This window comes from Benincasa hispida, chromosome 9 (genome assembly GCF_009727055.1).
Source record: "Benincasa hispida cultivar B227 chromosome 9, ASM972705v1, whole genome shotgun sequence".
NCBI classification, from domain to species: Eukaryota; Viridiplantae; Streptophyta; class Magnoliopsida; order Cucurbitales; family Cucurbitaceae; genus Benincasa; species Benincasa hispida.
This window is the reverse complement of record NC_052357.1, coordinates 71,134,726-71,156,246: the sequence shown is the minus strand read 5'-3', so window position 1 is coordinate 71,156,246 and position 21,521 is coordinate 71,134,726.

Below are 21,521 nucleotides of genomic sequence, written 5' to 3'. Positions count from 1 at the left end.
CCACTGATCCTCTAATGAACAATGGTTTAAGGTCCAACTATAAACCGAACCCTTATCGGGCTAAGAGGAGGGTGGGGCCCCTTGTTCAAGACTGGATTCAGTACTAAGGCAACAATCTATCTACTATCCCTATAACGGATAAGAGTGAATTTCATCTTGCACCTATGTTCCAACTACCACCCGATTCTACCCCTGAAATGGAGGCTTATTGGGCAGCAATATTTAGCTACCCTCACCTATGCAGATCTAAGGATAATTCCAAGTGAACAGGAGTTCATAGTTAGCTCAGGATTAAGATTAAGTTTATCTAGATCATCAATTAACGAAATAGTCAATTTTATACATAAAACAACATTTAGAATGTAAAAAGTGACTAATTTCATGGTTCAGTTCTTATGTAAACTCTTTAACTAGGATGTCCCCACTCACATATCTCTATATGAATGATTCAGGATCACATTGTTGTACTAATACAAAGTGGGCCGCATCCATAGTGTTCCCAGAATAAGGGCCCAACCTTATTCATATACTATAGACCATTTTAGCTATATATTTGAACTTGATCCATCTTTATGTCACTACATAAACTACATTAAATAGCCTCAGACCTTAGTTTATTGGATTCAAGATTACAATTTCAATAAAAACTTTATCGAAAAACAAACAGAACATATTTATTAATTTACAAACTACGAGTTTTAGGACATAAAATCCAACAAACTTCCACTTGGACTAAAACTCTTAGCGGAATATCACAATGTTGAATTTAAGTGAGAAACATATGAGTACAATAAACATATGAATATAATAAACTAGGGCATATACCCAAAAGTTCTCCCACTTGTCCTAGTTTACAAACTTCATAGACCTAGACTCTGTAGGTGATCTTCAAACACTTTAGCCATGAGGGCCTTTGTAAAAGGATCAGCAATGTTTTGCTAAGAAGATATCTGGGTCACTACAACGTCTCCACGATGTACAATCTCCCGGATCAGATGGTATTTGCACTCAATATGCTTGCCGCACTTGTGGCTTCTTGATTCTCTTGAATTTGGAACTGCACCACTATTATCACAATATAGGGTGATAGGCAGATGCATATTTGGAACAACTTTCAAATCTGTCAAGAATTTCCTCAACCATACTGCTTCCTTTGTTGCTTCACAAGCAGCTACGTATTCAGCTTTCATTGTGGAGTCTACAATATAGTTTTGCTTTACACTTCTCCACACTACTGCTCCTCCATTAAGATGCACACTGATCCAGATGTAGACTTTCTAGCATCTTTATCGGTTTAAAAATTAGAGTCAGTGTATCCAGTAAGGATCAAATCCTTAGTACCATACACGAGCATGTAGTTCTTGTTCTCCTAAGATACTTGAAGATATTTTTAACGGCAGTCCAATGATCATATCCAGGATTGGACTGATACCTACTGACTATCCCTACTGCCTAGCATATGTTAGGTCTATTACATAACATTGCATACATCAGGCTCCCTACTGCGAAAGCATAGGGAATGCGTCTCATATCCTCAACCTCTTGAGGTGTCTTAGGACATAGATCATTTGAAAAATGAATTCTATATCTGAAAGGTAACAGACCTCTTTTGGAATTCTGCATCTTATACCTAGACAACATTTTGTTTATATAAGTTGCTTGATACATGGCTAGTGTTCTGTTCTTGCGGTTCCAAATAATCTGAATCCCGAGAACATACTGCGCATTTCCTAAATCTTTCATTTGGAACTGCGTTGCTAGCCATTTCTTGATGTGAGTTAGGTAACCTACTTCATTTTCAATGAGTAGAATATCGTCAACATATAAAACTAAGAACACTATAGTAGAATTGACGATCTTCTTGTAAACACAAGGCTCGTCAATATTCTGTTCATAGCCATAAGATTTGATCGCAGTATCAAATCTTATATTCCAAGATCTAGAAGCTTGTTTCAACCCATAAATGGATTTTTGAAGCTTACAAACCTTTTGTTCTTGACCTTGTGCAATAAACCCCTCTGGTTGAGCCATATAGATACTCTCCTCAAGATCACCATTTAGAAAGGCTGTCTTGACATCCATCTGCCAAATTTCATGGTCATAAAAGGTGGCAATGGATAAGAGTATTCTAATCGACTTAAGCATGGCAACGGGAGAGAAAGTTTCTTCATAGTCCACTCCCTCTCTCTGGGTATAACCCTTTGCCACAAGTCGAGCTTTAAAGGTCTGTACTTTACCGGCTTGGTCTCGTTTTCTCTTATAGATCCACTTGCAACCAATTGGTTTTACATCATTTGGTTGATCTACAAGTTTCCAGACAGAATTGAAGTACATAGACTCCATTTCGAGGTCCATGGCTTTGAACCACTGATCACAGTCCACATATTTTATCACCTGTTTATAGGTCGATGGATCTTCTATGCCGTCATTAGGTATGACGACTTGTGTTTCTGTAAAACCCAAGTAACGGTCAGGTTGATGAAAAACCCTCCCACTACGTCGAGGCATTCTCAACTCTTGAGAAGGATGCGACTGACCAGATGTACTAGTTTTATCTACTACTTTAGTAGATGAACTAGCTTTATCTGTAGCATATTTGGAAATTTCATTCAATACTAGTCTACTGCGAGGTTGATGACTTCTTATGTGGTATTCCTCTAAGAAGGTGGCATTTTTCGATACAAATACCTTATTCTCTTGAGGATCATAAAATAGACCACCTTTTGTTTCTTTTAGATAACATACAAATAGGCATAGTTTTGAACGACATTCCAATTTTTAGGATTTTGCACTAACACATGTGCTGGGCATCCCCAAATCCTAAAGTGACGTAAACTGCCTTTACGCCCTTTCCATAGCTCATAAGGTGTTTCTGAAACACTTTTAGAGGGAACGTTATTCAAAATATAGACAGCAGGCTCTAATGCATGTCCCCAAAAGGAATCAGGTAACTCAGCAAAGCTCATCATTGAGCGAACCATGTCCAACAAGGTTCTTTTTCTTCTTTCAGATACACTGTTCTGCTGAGGCATATTAGGTGCAGAGAGTTGTGACTTGATTCCATGTTCTATCATATAGTCTTGGAATCTTAAGTCCATGTACTCCCCACCTCGATCTGATCGTAGTGTCTTAATTGTTTTACCTAACTGGTTCTCAACCTCAGCCTTATATTCTTTGAACTTTTCAAAAGAATCAGACTTGTGATGCATTAGGTAAATATGACTATACCTTGCATAATCATCAATAAAACTGATGAAATATTCATACCCACCTCGAGCTTTGACATTCATTGGTCCACAAAAGTCCGAATGTACGAGCTCTAAGGGTATTGTGGCTCTGGGACCTTTTCCAGTAAAAGATCTCTTAGTCATTTTTCCCTTAAGACAAGACTCACATGGAGGTAAAGAATTGTCTTCTAACTGATTTAGTAGTCTATTCTTAACCAATCTCTCAATCCTATTGAGATTTATGTGACCAAGTCTTAAGTGCCATAGATAGGCATTAGAAGAAACTTTTTGTCTTTTATTCTGAGTTTCGACTGTTCTAAACATCTCAGTATTTAAGACAAATTTTTCTTTAATTGGTCTTAACTTATATAAGTTGTTTTCAAGTATAGCAGAACAAATTTGAATACCTTTTCTGAAAATGAACGCTTCATTAACTTCAAAAGATATTTTATATATTTGTTCCATAATACAAGTGATAGATATTAAATTCCTCTTCATAAGAGGTGCATACAAAACATCTTTAAGTATGATATATCTATTGTCGAAAAACAACTTCAAGTCTCCCACTGCTTTGGCCGAGACAACCTCTCCTGTTCCAACCTTGAGAGTGATCTCGCCTTCTTCAAGATTAACCGGCTAAACTCTATAACTTGATTAACCAATACTCGTTAACTGTCAGGACATTCCACTAAAGCCCAGTAGCTGTACTTTCCTTATTGTAGATATATTTATGTCTACATGATTTAACCATGATTAGTAAGTCGATCATTCAAAGGTTGTTCATAATTACAAATAGGTCAAAATTATCGTTTTACCCCTATAATTACATTTTGTTCCTTAGGTTCCATTGATCCTCTAATGAACAATTGGTTTGTGATCCAACCACAAAACTAAGTCCCTCTCAGGTCATTGAGAGGGTGGGGCCCCTTGTTCAAAACTTGAAGTCAACAGTTAAGAAAACAACTTATCTACTATCCCTAGAATCGGGTAGGAAAGAATTCCATCTTGCAGGACTATGTCCCACACTATCTACCTGGTCTTACCCCTAAAATGGAAGGCATATTGAGTCAGTGATGTTGAACCGCTCTCACCTATGCAGATTAAAGGATAATCCCGAATAAATAGGAGTTCATAGTTAGCTAAGGATTAAGATTGAGTTACCTAGGTCATTAACTTTAAATAGTAAGTTTTAACAGTAAACGACATTATAAAAAAGTGTCTATTTCGTGGTCCGGTCTTATGCAAACGTCTTTTGCATAGGATGTCCCCACTCGCATGTCTCTACATGAACGATTTCAGGATCATATCGTTTGTATCAAATACAAAACAGGTGAAATCCATAGTATTCCGAAGATAAGGTATCCAACCCTATCCTTATACTTAAAGACCGTTTTGGCTATATACTCAAACTTGATCCATTTTTATGTCTCCACATAAAGTTCAAGTATTCATGCTATAGTCAGAGGTTCGTTTGTTTATTGGAATTAGGTTTTAACATGTGCAATTTACATATTCAATAACAGGTTCTACAAGAGTGAGTAAGTCAGGTTTTTGAGTCAATAAGTGTTGGATTTTATGTCTTAAAAACTCACAGTTTGTAAAATGATAAATATTTTCTATTATATTTGTTATTGATCTCATAAATTGTATGAAAGTCTAAATCCAATAAACTAAGACCCATGACTATTGTATGAGTACTTGAACTTTATGTGGAGACATAAGAGTGGATCGGGTTCGAATAAATAGTCAAAATGATCTATGGTACATAAATGAGGTTGGGTACCTTATTCTGGTAACACCATTGGATACGGCCTACTCTGTAGTTGTTATAAAGAGTTGTAAAGTGCTACATACGATGTGATCCTAATTCGTACATGTTATGATATGAGGAGTGGGGGCGTCCTATGCAATGAGTTTGCATGAGATCAGGACCAAGAAATAAGTTACTTTTACTTTATAACGCTGTTTACTGTTTAAGACTGACTATTTCACCTAGATGACCTAGGTTAACTAGAACTTAATCCTAAGCTAGCTACGAACTCTTGTTTGTTCGGGATTATCTTTTGATCTGTAAACGGTGAGAGTAGTTCAACAGCACTGCTCAATAAGCTTACCATTTTGGGGATAAGACCGGATGAATAGCTGAGGACATAGCCTTGCAAGATGGAGTTCACGCCTACCTGATTTAGTGATAGGAGAAAGGTTATTCTCTCAAGTACTGAATCCATGTCTTGAACAAGGGGCCCCATCCTCTCATTGGGCTGAGAGTGTTTGGTTTGGTGATTGGATCACAAACCAGTTGTTCATTAGAGGATTAGTAGGGATTTGAGGAATAAGACGTAATCTCGAGGGTAAAACAAATATTTGACCTAACCATTATTACGAATAACCTGTGAAGGGTCGACTTGCTGATTATGGTTAAATCATGTGGACATAATATATTTATAGTGAAGGGAGTGCAACTATGGGCTTTAGTGGAATGACCCATTAGTTAACGAATGGAGATTAATCTGTTCTAATGAGTTTAACCAATTAATCTCGAATCGTTGGAGCCCATGATCTATAGGTCCGCGGGGTCCTCCTACTAGCTCGTAACGGACTAGCTCTAGAATAGCGTGATAAGTTAATTTGAAACATTCAAATTAGAATTAAGAGAATTAGTAATTATATGAGATATAATTACACATTTAATTTTGGAATTAAACGTAATTGGAGAATTTAATTAATATTTAAATATGATTTAAATATTAAATTCATAAAGGTGGATATGTGTTAAAATTAATTTAATATTTGATATTAAATTAATTAAGTTTTATTTATTAATTAATTAATTTATGAAATTAATTAATTTTTTATTTTTAAAATCAAATAGATTTACTAAGTCAAATTTTTATTTTTAGATAAAATTAAAAAAGAAAACAAAAATATATTTAAATAGAAAAATGGATTTTTCCATTATCCATCACTTAACTAGCTCACTCATGAAGCAACTATTTGGCCTTGTCTTCTCCAAGCATGAGCTATAGCTCTTCTTTTTGCATCTTAATCTACAATATAATGAGAAGATTGAAGTGAAAATCGGGCATGCAATTTAAAAGGTTTTTGAGAGAAAAACTGGTTTGAAGAAAGGTTCTTCAACCTTGTTGTAGCAGTGAACTTTTCTCCTTTATCCCTTGATTCAAGCTTGTTTTGAGTCCCACAACTCAATTTAGAGTACCAAGAGAATAGTGGGGAAGATCTTCAGGTGGTGTACAACAAGATATGAAGAAGATTGCAGCTGGAGATAGAGCTTTGAAGAAGTTCTTCAAGAGGTATGTCTTGAAACCCATTTTTTCTGCAGAAGCATGCTTTATATTATGCCAAAATTAGTAAATTTGAATGCTTAGATGATCCTTGTTCTTCCGCTGCAATTGATACAATCCTACAATTGGTATCAGAACATCAAATAAGCATTCAATTCGGTTTAATTTTAGTTTGGTGGGTGTTTTATATGAGAAATATGAAACTGATGCATTGATATAGTTTTTTGAGATTTGGTTGTTTAATTCTCTTTAATTCCTCATTTAAATTTATAATTGGCTCTTGTTTGATGAGCTTTAATGTGTTTCCCAGAGTCTGTAATTTATTTGGAGTCATTAGAGTAGAAATTAAGCTGTGAATCAAAGAAACAAACGAATAGGCCGAGTTGCAGTTCCAGAAAAATCAGCCTATGTTTTTATCGTCGTTGAGGTTCCAATTGCTAAACGATCGTCCAGCTCCAGGCGCTACACGATGTGAAGAAAAGCTAGACGATCGTATAACAATGGGCGCTGGTCGTTATGATGTTGAACGCTAGANCTACACGATGTGAAGAAAAGCTAGACGATCGTATAACAATGGGCGCTGGTCGTTATGATGTTGAACGCTAGATGATTGTGTACCTACGGGAGCTAAACGATGCGTTCAATTTGCTATATGATAGCATTAAGCGATCGTTTAGCTTTGGTGTGGGAACTAAACGATATGTTGAATCTACTATATGATCGTTTAGCAACGATGCGCGCTAAGGAAAGCGATAAAGTGCTTCGCGATAGCGCTGAACGATCGTTTAGATGCGGTGCTAAGTGATCGTATAGACGAAGTGCTAAGGGATGCGTTGAAGTTTCTATGCGATGGAACTAAACAAATCGCTTACCTACGATGCTGAACGACGTGATGATGTTCTATACGATGGAGCGTAGTGATCGTTTAGCTACACGACGAATACTGAACGATGACATATAGCGCTAGATGATTGTGTTAAGCGATCGTTTGGTTCTATACGATATAACTAAGCGATTGTGATAAAGAACTATACGATGCCTTGAACGATCGCTTACTTCGATCGTTTATCTTTGATCGGGAGCTAAACGATGCGTTGAGTTGTTATGCGATAGCACTACGTGATCGTTTACCTCTGTGCGGGAGTTATACGATGCATTGAATGCTATGCGATGGCATTAAACGATCGTTTATCTTTTCGCACACTAAACGATCAAGCATTTACTAAGAGATTTGGCAAAATGCAAGACGATGGTCGTCATTGCTAAACGATGAGAATTAGCGAGATGTTAAACATGTGCAAGGGTTGCTGGTTCGACCGGTTCTTTTGTGATCTTATCCGGTTCAGCTTCGAATGGTTCTTGGCTAGTCCAGTTTAGACTTGGCTGGTCCAGTTCAAACGGTTCGGGTCCAGTTCAAGCTACTTGAGTTCGTTTTAGAGCGGTTCCAGCAGTCCAGGAGTGGTCTGGAAACTGTTTTGTAATAATTAGGTTTTGTTTACTTGTTTTTGCTAAAACTAAAACCATATCAGTCTGTGTTTAATTATTTATGCATTTGATGTATGTTATAATTAAATAAATCTTGTATGTTTATATAGTATGCCATTTAGATTTAAAATCCCACTGTAGGATGCATGTAACATGCATTGAAAGTATGTTATAATTGTTATAATATATAGTATGCATGTTAGGGTTTCTTGTATTTAATATAAATGTTATATTAAATTAATGCCTCATGTATGTTGTGGATGTTTAGCATGTCTAAAGTTTTATAAGTTGTTATAAAGTTGGGATAGACATTTAAAATCCATAAACAACAGCTATATGCTCACGTAGGTTGACCACCTGTTTTAATTGTTAAAACTTATAAAACCTAGGTTACAAACTCAATCGGTATATAATCCTATATAAGGCTGGGGGTACTTAAGTTGATGGTTTACGGAACACCTCCTACCTGGGGATTATGGTCAAATTATTGAGCGTTGGTAACCGGTTTTATGAGCATACGTGAGTGACGTGAGGTAATAAAATGGTTTATCACCTAGACATCATAGGTTAAAATCCAATAATAAGAGTTATACTTGGATAAACCACATAGACTTAGGATTGTTTTATTAGGTGAAAAGAACCTAAGTATAAATCTACCCAAAATAGAACACTTCAGTGGCAGTTTAATAACTTATATATGATAGAGTTATTAGAAAACTTCAGTGGGAGATTAATAACATATACGATACGTTATTTTTAGCTCTCACGTCTCTAAGAGTTCACAATCCAGATTTAAGCGGTACTTCGTGTCACCCTAGGAGTGGTCTCCCTATGAAGAGTATTTTTTTTAGCTTAAATCTAGATTTTGGTGAATAAGAGGAAGTTGTTCAAATATAAGTCTATTATACGATAAATAGATTTCAACTGCCATGTCTCCATATAGTTTACATCGTGAGATTCTTATGGCGCTTCGTGTCACCCTGGGAGTGACCTCCCTATGGAAAGTGTTTTGTATGAGTCAATATCAAGGTAAACGGAAGAAGTAGTTCATAGTAAGTGGGTGAAGGATATGTGTCAATATATCCTGTGGTCTCCTCCATTAGTCTGAACCGTGAAATTTCTATGTTGCGCCTGCTGGTTAGCTTTAAGCGGTCCTTTGCTAGTCGTTTAACGACGGCTATCCCCACGGAGGGAATAGAATGCGGAACAACCCAGGCTTCAGTAAAATGAATAGGATCTTATAGTTCCGTCTTGGATGTTGTCTTTTATTTCAGAGGCAAATTCATGTCGTCCTATAGGATCTAAAAATGGCGAGTCACACTTACAAGAATTACTAAGTTGTTAGTAAAGATCTTGACCGAAAACGATAACTAAACGACTATAGGAATAAGAGTTATTCCGGAGACAATAGGAATAATAGTTATTCCGGGGATAGTGTTTGGTCAAAATTGTTTGTTTTAGTGAAGGAGTATCTGATTGCCCCACGGTAGCACATATTCTAACTCACTAAAATATCGTTGCAAATAAATAATGGTTATGGGTACATTATTACTTTTTGCTAAAACTTGACTTTAGATTTAGTTACAATTTTTTAATTAGAATTTGTTTGATTTTTATCAGCATGTCAAATTCTAGAATACTCGCTTCCGATGTACATAATAGTAAAATCAAATCAACAAACATATTACTAGCGGTTGATTATACCAAAAGAGTTTTAACAGAGGATTGTCCTCTATCTCTCAACTCATATGAAATTATGAATTATGTAGATGAGAATGTTGAAATCGAACAACGAGATAAATATGATTTACTTGTTATCGAAGCATGTTTAGTGGAAAATGATAAAATCTGGATAATTGATTCAGGTGCCGCTAATCATGTATGTACTATCTCACAGGAAATAAGTTCCTGGAGCAGTTGACAGAAGGTGAAACAATCTTTAAGGTAGGGACCGGGTAGATTGTTTCGGCCAAAGCAGTGGGAGATATGAAGTTATTTATAGAAGATGAGTACATTTATTTGAAAAATGCATATTATATTCCTTCTATGAAATAGAATCTAATTTCTGTTTCCTATTTGCTAGAACAAAATTATAAAGTTTATTTCAAAAATGGTGAAATGTTCATCAAAATGGGAAATAAATAGATTTGCTCTGCAAAATTAGAAAATAACTTGTACATGTTAAAACCAACTGAGGTCAAAGCGATTTTGAACATAGAGATATTTAAAACCGGTGGGACTCATAAGAAGAGGAAGATTTATCCAAATGCCTATCTTTGGTACTTAAGACTGGGTCACATAAATCTCAACAGGATTGAAAGATTGGTTAAGAACGGTCATCTAAATAAGTTGGAAGACAGTTCATTACCACCATGTGAGTCTTGTCTTGAGGGTAAAACGACAAAAAGATCTTTTTTTTGGAAAAGATCTTAGAGCCAAGGAACCCCTAGAGCTGATTCACTCAGACCTTTATGGGCCTCTAAATGTTAGAGCAAGAGGAGGGTATGAATAGTTCATCAGTTTTATAGATGATTATTCCAGGTATGGGCATATTTACCTAATGTACCAAAAGTCTACAACTTTTGAAAAGTTCAAAGAGTATAAGGCTGAGGTTCAGAACCAATTAGGTAAAAAGATTAAAACACTTTGATCGGATCGAGGTGGTGAGTATATGGATATAGAATTTCAAAACTATTTGATAGAACATGGAATTCAGTCTCAACTCATAGCCCCTGGCACACCCTAGCAAAACGATGTGGCAGAGAGGGGAAACAGAACCGTGTTGGACATGGTTCGTTCCATAATGAGTTACGCTCAGTTACCAAATTCTTATTGGGGACACGCAGTTGAGACCGTGGTGTATATTTTGAATATAGTTCCCTTGAAAAGAATTTCTGAAACGCTTTACGAATTCTGGATGGGATGTAAAGGAAATTTACGTCTTCAGGATTTGGGGTTGTCCAGCACATGTGTTAGTGCAGAATCCTAAAAAAACTAGAACACCATTCAAACGTATGCCTATTTGTAGGCTACCCAAAATAAACAAAAGTGGTCTCTTTTATGATCCTCAGGAAGATAAAGTATTTGTATCGATAAATGCAACCTTCCTGGAGGAAGATTATATAAAGAACCATCAACCTCGCAGTAAGCTAGTAATAGAAGAAATGTCCAGAGAAACGAAAAATGTATCAACAAGAGTTGTTGATCGAGCAGGTCCTTCAAGAAGAGTTGTTGATAGAGCAGGTCCGTCAACAAGAGTTGTTGATGAAATTGATACTTCACATGCTTCTCAAGAGTTGAGAATGCCTCGTCGTAGTGGAAGGTTGTGCAACAGCCTGACTGGTACATGGGTTTAACTGAAACTCAAGTCATCATACTAGATGATGGTTTAGAGGATCCATTATCTTTTAATCAAGCAATGAACGATGTGGACAAAGACCAATGAATTAAAACCATGGACGTTGAAATGGAATCTATGTATTTCAATTCTATCTGGGATCTTGTAGATCAACCGGAAGGGGTAAAACCCATCGGTTGCAAGTGGATCTACAAGAGAAAACGAGACCAAGCTGATAAGGTACAGACCTACAAAGCTATACTTGTGGCAAAAGGGTTTACCCAAAAAGAGGGGTTAGATTTTGAAGAAACCTTCTCTCCAATTGCCATGAAGCAGTATATTATGACAATAGTGGACTCTACAATTTATGGAGTGGTCTAACAAAAGGTGGTCTATTAGAATGCTCTTGTTCGTAGCCACATTTTATGGAGTGGTCTAACAGTGGACTCCACATTTTGAAGAAACCTTTTCTCCAATTGCCATGAAGCATTCTAATAGACCACCTTTTGTTCATAAAATCTGGCTACGAACAAGAGCATTCTAACAGTGGACTCCACCAAAAAGAATTGTATTGTGGACTCCATAATGGAAGCTGAGTATGTAGCTGCAAGCGAAGCAGCAAAAGAAGCAGTATGGCTCAGAAAGTTCCTGATAGATCTGGAAGTAGTTCCTAACATGCACCTGTCTGTCACTCATTATTGTGACAACAGTGGAGTAGTTGGAAATTCAAAGGAACCATGAAGCCATAAAAGTAGAAAGCATATCGAACAGAAGTACCATTTCATCAGGGAGATTGTACACAGAGGAGATGTCATTGTCACTCAAATTTCTTCCCAAGACAATTTAGCCGATCCTTTTACGAAGGCCCTCTCGACTAAAGTGTTCGAGGGTCACCTAGAAGAACTTGGTCTACGGGTTTTGTATCACTAGGGCAAGTGGGAGAATTGATGGGTGTTGTAATGCCCTAGTTTATTGTATTTGTATATTTTTTTCTTTCCATGTAAACCCAACATTGTATATATTTGTATATATTGATTCGTTGGAGTTCTAGTCCAAGTGGGAGTATTGTTGGGTTTTATGTCCTAAAAACTCGTAGTTTGTAAAATGATAAACATTTTCTATTATACTTTTTATTGATCTCATAAATTGCATGAAAGTCTAAATCCAATAAACTAAGACCCATGAATATTGTATGAGTACTTGAATTTTATGTGGAGACATAAGAGTGGATCGGGTTCGAGTAAATAGTAAAAATGATCTATGGTACATGAATGAGGTTGGGTACCTTAGTTTGATAACACCATTGCATGTGGCCTACTCTGTAGTTGTTACAAAGAGTTGTAAAATGCTACATATGATGTGATCCTAATTTGTACATGTTATGACATGAGGAGTGGGAGCATCCTATGCAATGAGTTTGCATGAGATCAGAACCAAGAAATAAGTCACTCTTACTTTATAATGTTGTTTACTGTTTAAGATTGACTATTTCACCCAGATGACCTAGCTTAACTCGATCTTAATCCTGAGCTAGCTACGAACTTCTGTTTGTTCGGGATTATCCTTTAATCTGCAAACGGTGAGAGTACTCCAACAAGTTGCTCAATAAACTTACCATTTTGGGGATAAGATCGGATGAATAGCTCGAGACATAGCCTTGCAAGATGAAGTTCACGCCTACCCGAGACATAGCCTTGCAAGGGGCCTCACCCTCTCACTGGGCTGAGAGAGTTTGGTTTGGTGATTAGATCATAAACTAATTGTTCATTAGAGGATCAGTAGGGACTTGAGGAATAAAATATAATCTCGAGGGTAAAACAAATATTTGACCCAACCGTTATTAAGAACAACCTGTGAATGGTCGACTTGCTGATTATGGTTAAATCATGTGGACATAATATATCTATAGTGAGGGGAGTGCAACTATGGGCTTTAGTGGAATGACCTATTAGTTAACGAATGGAGATTAATCTGGTTTAATGAGTTTAGCCAATTAATCTCAGATTGTTGGAACCCATGATCTGTAGGTTTGCGAGGTCCCCTACTAGCTAGTAACGGACTAGCTCTAGAATAGCGTGATAAGTTAATATGAAATGTTCAAATTAGAATTAAGGGAATTAGTAATTATATGTGATATAATTATGTTTAATTTTAGAATTAAACGGTATAGGAGAAATTATATATTTAAATATGATTTAAATATATAAAGATGGTATTTGTTAAAATTAATTTAATATTTGATATTAAATTAATTAAGTTTTATTTATTAATTAATTAATTTATGAAATTAATTAATTTTTCATTTTAAAAATCAAATAGATTTATTAAATCAAAATTTTGATTTTAGATAAAATTGAAAAAGAAAACAAAAACACATTTAATTGGAAAAAAAGATTTTTCAATTATCCATCACTTACCTAGCTCACTCATGAAGCAACTATTTGGTCTTGTCTTCCCAAGCATGAGCTGACAGCTCATGCAACTCTTCTCTTTGCATGTTGATCTGCAATATGATGAGAAGATTGGAGTGAAAATCGGGCATGCAATTAAAAAGGATTTTGAGAGAAAAAACTGGTTTGAAGAAAAGGTTCTTCAACCTTGTTGCAGCAGTGAAACTTTCTCCTTCATCCCTTGATTCAAGCTTGTTTTGAGTCCCACAACTCAATCTAGAGCACCAAGAGAATAGTGAGAAAGATCTTGAGGTGGTCTACAATAAGATATGGAGAAGATTACCGCTGGAGATGGAGCTTTGAAGAAGTTATTCAAGAGGTATATCTTGAAACCCATTTTTTCTACAGAAGCATACTTTATATTATGCCAAAATTAGTGAATTTGAATGCTTAGATGATCCTTGTTCTTCCGCTGAAATTGATACAATCCTACAATAAGATGCCACAAATCAATAATGGATAACAAATGGGTAATCTAAGAACCTTCGACCCAATGTGTAGTTTAATCATTGTAGATTGAAACTCCAATGGTACTTAGCTAATTAATTAAACTCTTTAATTAAATTATCCAACATCCATTAATTGTCGGCTACTCCACTAAAGACCGACAACTGCAGTCTTTGCACTACAGATATATTTCTGTGTCCATTGGATATAACCAATCAATGGTGTGATAACCCTTCATAAATTATTCGTAAGTAAAGTTGGGCTAAAATTACCGTTTTGCCCTCTATAGTTACATCTAATTTCTTAAGTACCACTGATACTTATAGTGAACAATAAGTCATAGTCCAACTATGACCAAACTGATAACTTGTAGAAATAAAAATTATTTATATTGTTTTATTTAGATATTGCGGCTAAAAGAAAGAAAAGTTGCGTCGATAGTATATAAATTGGCTAAGAAATGCGAAAATTATGAAATGTCGTAAATACACCTACTGACACCATTGCGATGGTAAAATAGAATGTTTCTGTTTCTGTTTCGCCGGAAATTGGTCACCGCTTGCATCCATGGTTCAAAGACGAAATGATCAACGCATCTACATCGCATTGCGCCAATCAATCAAGAACGAACAGACGATCAATGCAATGACGACGCATGCGACAATTGATCAAGAGCTTTAGCGATCAACGCAATTTCAACCGTATGTGGTAATAAAAAATAACACTGCATGTGGCGATAGATCGAAGATGTAAAGAGCAATGTATTTGCGGAAGATTCGGACAAGTATACAGCTTTCAGTTGTGCATTTCTGACTGATTGATTGTGTAACAGAAGAAATTTTCCATTCCGCCATTTTAGGAACTACCATAACTATACAGTGGGGACTACCACTTCAAAGAGCCAAGTCTCGTTTATAAATAGCTTCTTCAAATTCATACTTGATATATATGTATACATAGAGACGTGCATATACTGATTCTGAGAGAGAGGTTGGTCTGAAGCGACTGTCCAGAGTAGATCCGGGAGAACCACGAGACAATGCCGAGAGGTGAGTCTCCGAGCAGAGAATCCTTCCAATTCTCGTAGTTGAAGCTCTGTGCGAAGGTCAATTCTACCGGGAAAGCAAGCCTGAGAGGGAAGCTTTCCGCTCCACCACTTCCACATGCCGGCAAGCACAATCTCCGTTTGGGATCTGTGTCAAGACGTTGACACTCTTTCCGTATTTGTTTCTAATCTCTATTTCATCATCTGTATTCATCTTCTCTAATCTTTCATTCACATGTATCAAACGCTTAATTTTAGAATTAAATGTTATGATAGTCACCATTGTCATCTCTCTGTCTCTTTCCGTATATCCATAATCTTTTTTCTCCATGATGTGTTCTTAATCCCCTTGGTAAATAGCAAGAATTAAGCAAGTGAGTTAAATTGTGTTAAGGAAATAATTAAGTTTAGCTAAAGCATGCTCGACAACATCTTCACCTGTGAGAGCAGAAGTGAAGATGTTATTCCGCCTATCGAGAGAAGGTTGGAAGAACGCGTTAACTAAAGCAAGAAGTATTTCCAGAGATGGAAACAACCTTGCGTTCATCACATTCATCCCTGTTTCACCATAGAGATATGAGGACACGGCCGATCACCGAGAGGTGTACGCCAAGGGAAAGCGGAACCTTAGTTGCATCTTTAATACAATTAACAATTTGCGATGTTTTTACTATTTACCCTTTCTCTTTCTGTTTCATTCATAAAGACTTGCCATCACATACATCGATTCTTTGTACAACTTCGCAGTTAGTTCTCGACCTCAGTATCGTGTATCATGTATCTTGTACCTTGTATCATATTAGTTTAGAATTTTACTTTATTAACGCAATTTTTATTTCATTGCAATGTATATTCCTATATAAACCCCCATTCTTTATTCATTGTTAAAAACTGGTCGCATGTATTACATAAGTACGCATTAACGAAAATAATCCCTGTGTTCGACCTCGAATCATTCTGAGAAACTTGCGTTGGAATTATACTTGGTTTCAGCGTAAGAAAACTTGTGACATGCACTACTTCACCGCATACTATGAGCATAGCACTATCAACGCATATACTTAGATGTAGTATCGCATAAAATTCTCTTTATCGCAAAGCACTCAGCAAATCATTCATGTCATTCATAAACCATGCGTTAGAGTTAGATAAAGAAAAAGAGATTAAATTTATGTCATCAAGTTTATGGCAACTTGAACTTGAATCATTTTCATCATTAGTAGTGTGTATAAGCGATACATAACAGACACATCACAGCATAACATACACTCCGTATCCTTACACAAACCCCTTCCGGGCCAAGAGAGGGTGTGGTGGCACCTTGTTCAAGCCCTGGAATCAGCCCTTAAGAAAGCAATTTATCTACTTATCCAGATGTTAAGGAAGATGTGAATTTCATTTTGTGTAGCTGTGTTTCCAGCTCCATAATAAGACGAATCCCCAAAATGGCAGGCTTATTGAATCGTCGATCTGGCCACTCTCACCCATACAAATCAAAGGATCGCCTTCATAGGCAAGAGTTCACAACTCACTTAGGATTCAGGTTTTGTCACCTATGCTCATCCTGGAAAATCGTAAATCTCTATTATGAACAGTGTTATATAATGAGACTAAACATTTCCTGGTTTGGTCATATACAAACTCCTTTGTATAGAACACCCCCACTCACATGTCTCTACATGAATGATCAGAATCAAATAATTTGGAGCACTTTACAACAATTGTAATATCTACAAAGCGGGCCATATATGTAGTGTCATCAGGAGAATGTACCCAATCTTATCCATCTATACAGAGCATTTGGGTTGTCACTTATACATGATCCACCTATATGTCTCTACATACATGTTTAAGCTACATATGATAACCTTGGATGTTAGTTTATTGGTTTTTGGGTTATTGCTACTAAATATTGAATAAAACATCTCATATTTTATTAAATAAACAAAATATTTGTATATTACAATTACAAACTGCATGACCCACTAGATTTAGGGTATCAACCCCAACAATCTCCCACTTGTCCTAAAGCTAGTGTGGTGTACATTATAAAAGTTATACTGATATAAAAGAACACATAAAACAATAAACTAGGGCATAATACGCCCAGTACAAAATCTCCCACTTGCCTTAGACTAAATTTAATCTGTCCTGTAGACCCATACTCTGCAGGTGCCCTCAAACACCTTAGCCAGAGGGCCTTTATAAATGGATCAGCAACACTATGCTTCAAAACTATCTACGTGACGATCATGTCTCCTCGATACACAATCTCTCAAATGAGATGATACTTTCACTCTATGTACTTCCCGCGTTTGTGACTCCTAGGCTCTCAGAAATTAGCCACAACACCACTATTATTACAATAAAGGGTGATAGCCTTTTATATGTCTGGAACTACTTCCAGATCTGTTAGGAATTTTCGAAGCGACATAACTTTCTTAGCAGCTTCACAAGCCGTTATGTACTCAACCTCCATAGTAGTATCAGTAATGCACCCTTGCTTGGTACACTTCAAGACTATTGCTCTTTCATTAAGAGTGAACACTGATCCTGATGTGGATTTTCTAGAATCCTTATCAATCTGGAAATCAGAGTCCGTGTATCCTGTAAGGATTAGATCCTTAGAATCAAACACGAGCATGTAATCCCTCGTTCTCCATAGATACTTGAGGAGTTTTTAAAGGCGGTCCAGTGATCAAATTCTGGATTAGTCTGATATCTACTTACTATCCCCACTGCATAGCAAATGTCAAGTCTAGTACATAACATCACATACATGAGGCTATCAATAGCCGATGCATAGGGGATCCATCTCATTTCCTCATCTTCTTGATGTGTCTTAGAACACTGTTCCTTAAACAATATTGTTGGATTTTATGTTCTAAAACTCGTGGTTTGTAAACAATAAACTTATCTGTAAATTAATAAGGTTGTTATTTAAGTTTGATTCAATAAAGTTGTATTGAACATATGAATTTCTTATTTCATTTAGAAATAAATCCAATAAACTAAAAGATCTATGACTATTACATGAATACTTGAACTTTATGTGGAGACACAAGAGTGGATCAAGTTCGCGTAAATAGTCTAAATGATGTATAGTATATGAATAAGATTGGGTGCCTTATTCTGGTAACACTATCGATGCGCCCTACTCTGCAGTTGTTACAAGAGTTGTAAAGTGGTATAGATGAAGTGATCTTGATTCGTACATGTGATGACATGAGAAGTGGGGCATCCTATGTAATGAGTTTGCACAAGATCGGATCAAAAAATGAGTCACTCTTACTTTATAATGTTGTTCACTGTTTAAGGCTGACTATTTTAAAATGATGACCTAGGTAACTTGACCTTAATCCTGAGCTAACTATGAACTCTTGTTTATTCAGGATTATTCTTAGATTTGCATGGGTGAGGGTTGGCTCAATAGCACCAGCTCAATAAGCCTCCCATTTAAGAGGTAAAACTGGGTAGATAGCTGGGGACATAGGGTGCAAGATGGAATTCACTCCTACCCACTTTCAGGGATAGTAGATAGGTTGTTCCCTTAAGTGCTAACTTCGGGTCTTGAAAAAGAGACCCCACCCTCTTATTGGCTCGAGAGGGACTCGATTTGATGATCAGATCACAAACCAATTATTCATTAGAGGGTCAGTGGAACTTAAGGAACAAGAGGTAATCTCGAGGGTAAAACAACCATTTGACCCAACTGTTATTACAAACAACCTATGAAGGGTTAACTTACTAATCATGGTTATATCGAGTGGACACAACATATCTACAGCGAAGGGAGTGCAACAACAGACATTAGTGGAGTGACCCAGTAGTTAACAAATGGGCATTAATTTGGTGTAAAGAGTTTAGCCAATTAATCTCGGATCGTTGGAGCCCATGATCTGTAGGTCGATTAGGTCTCCCTACTAGCTCACAAACGGATAAGCTTTAAAATAGCGTGATAAGTTAATTTGAATCGTTCAAATATGAATTAAGGGAATTAATTATGATATGTGATATAATTACACATTTAATTTTGGAATTAAACAAAACTGGAGAATCGATTAATATTTAAATATAATTTAAATATTAAATTCATGAATAGGGATTCATATTGGAATTGATGATTAATTAATTTGATATTTGATATTAAATTAATCAGAATTAATTAAATTGTTTAATTAATTATTAATTATTAATTTTATTAGAAAATTAATTATTGAATTGATTTTTATAAAATTAATAAGAACTCAATTTTAATTAAAGAATTAAAATTTAAAAGTTAATTTTTAGTTTTTAATTTTAATTTTGAAAAATTTTCAAAACTGAAATAAAAAAAATGAAAAATTAGAAAAATTGGAAAAGTGGGAATTTCCCACTTCTTCATATAGTAGCTTAGTCACCAATCCCTTACATTTACAGCTCAAATTCTCAAGCTTGAGCTGAAATTCATGCAGAAGGTTTGTGCTTAAAAGTCATGCAATAAATAAACCAAATTGAAGTGGAAATCGAGCATGCAAGTAGTTGAATTTTGTTGAAAATAATGTTTATAGAAGTGTTCTTCATACTGCTGAAAAACCAGTTCTTTACGTCTATTTTCCCTAATTCAAGCTTGTTTTGAGTCTCACAACTCAATCTAAGGCTCCAACAAAATAGTAGGGAAGATCTTGTGGTGGTTCACAACCAAAAGAAAAGGAGATTGCAGTTGAAGATTGTGATTCAAAAGGTACTTCGAAGGTTAGTGTTGAAACTCTCTTTTTAGTTTATGAGCATGCTGAATTTGAAGCCAAAATTAATGAATTAGAATGTTTAATGATCTTGTTTTTCTTCCATTGCTTGTTTATGTATTCCAACAAATATAACTCCATGTCTGAAAGCCTCTTTTGGAGTTATGCGTTGAAAAGTTGACAAGCATCATGTCAATGTACGATACCTGAGACAGGGATAGCATTTTGTTCTTTCGATCACTACTACAAAATCTACATTATTAGACACTTGTAGTTTTTAATTACTTGACGTTTCTTTGGAAAAAAAATGTCAAGTAAAAGGTTTAAAAAAATGAAGATTGACGCAATGTTTGGAATCTTTTCACGTGAATCATTACTTGACAGTTTTTCGGGTCAAGTAATATAAGATCTTGCTTGACAGTTTTTTCATGTCAAGTATAAGAAGCTCTTGACATATTTTTCATGTCAAGTAAAATATAAAAAGTAATATTTTTTAATCTTTATTTTTTGTTTTCCTCTCTCCCCCATTTTCATTTGCCTCTCAAATTTGGTTTTCCTCCTATCAAAATTATCAAATAAAATATAAAAATAATTAACTTATTATTTTAAATAAGTAAAAGGTAATTATCAAACTAGAAAATCCCCCTTCTTCTCTCTCTCATGTTGCAACCCCCTCCTTCCTCACGATAACTCCGTCTCCCTTCTTTATGTTTCATCTCCTTCTTGTAACCCACCCACTATCGTCGATTTCAGCCACCACTTCTAGGTCCTCTGACCATTGCTCAGTGTTCGCCGTCGCTGCGCTGCACCTCCAACGAACGACCGACCGTGAGCATCGTCGGTTCGGCTTTCGTGTGCACCCATCATCATCGATCTCTCCATCTCTTTCCGATCTTTCTCTTTCAGACTCGTCGTGTGGTTTGGTCTTACCATCACCCAATTTCAGACATGCCGTTAGCGTTTTGGGTAAGTTTTTGGTGTCTTGTATGAGTTTTCTTGGCGAATCTTAAATACCCAGCGGATCCGCGACAGACGCCACTGGTCAGCCATCATATAGTGCCCACCGGTCAGTCCTCCATCGGATCCGCGCTAGTCGCCCAGCCTAGCCTTGCACCAAATCCAGTCAGTCTTCGTGCCAGATTTAGTCAGCCCTCTACTAGCCCTGGTCAGTCCTCTACCAGATTCGTTGTACAGTTGCGCTTTACTTGTTAAGTAAGAGCTTCTTATAGTTTTATGAGTGTTCCTGTTCCTCTTTTGTTTTTCTTTTCAGGAAAGTTGGTCGAGGCTCGAGTGAAGCATCGATTTGAGCAAACACTTTTGGTAAATGTTTTGGATGTATTAGAATGAATTTGTGATTTAGGTTATAATGCAACATCTTCTGTAATGATTTGCTTGTTCGAATGTGTTGGGGTTGATGCCTAAAAGTCTTGTGTCCTGTAGTTTGTAAATATTTTTTGTATGAATGCTTGTGATGTATAATATATGATATTTACTTCACTTCTTG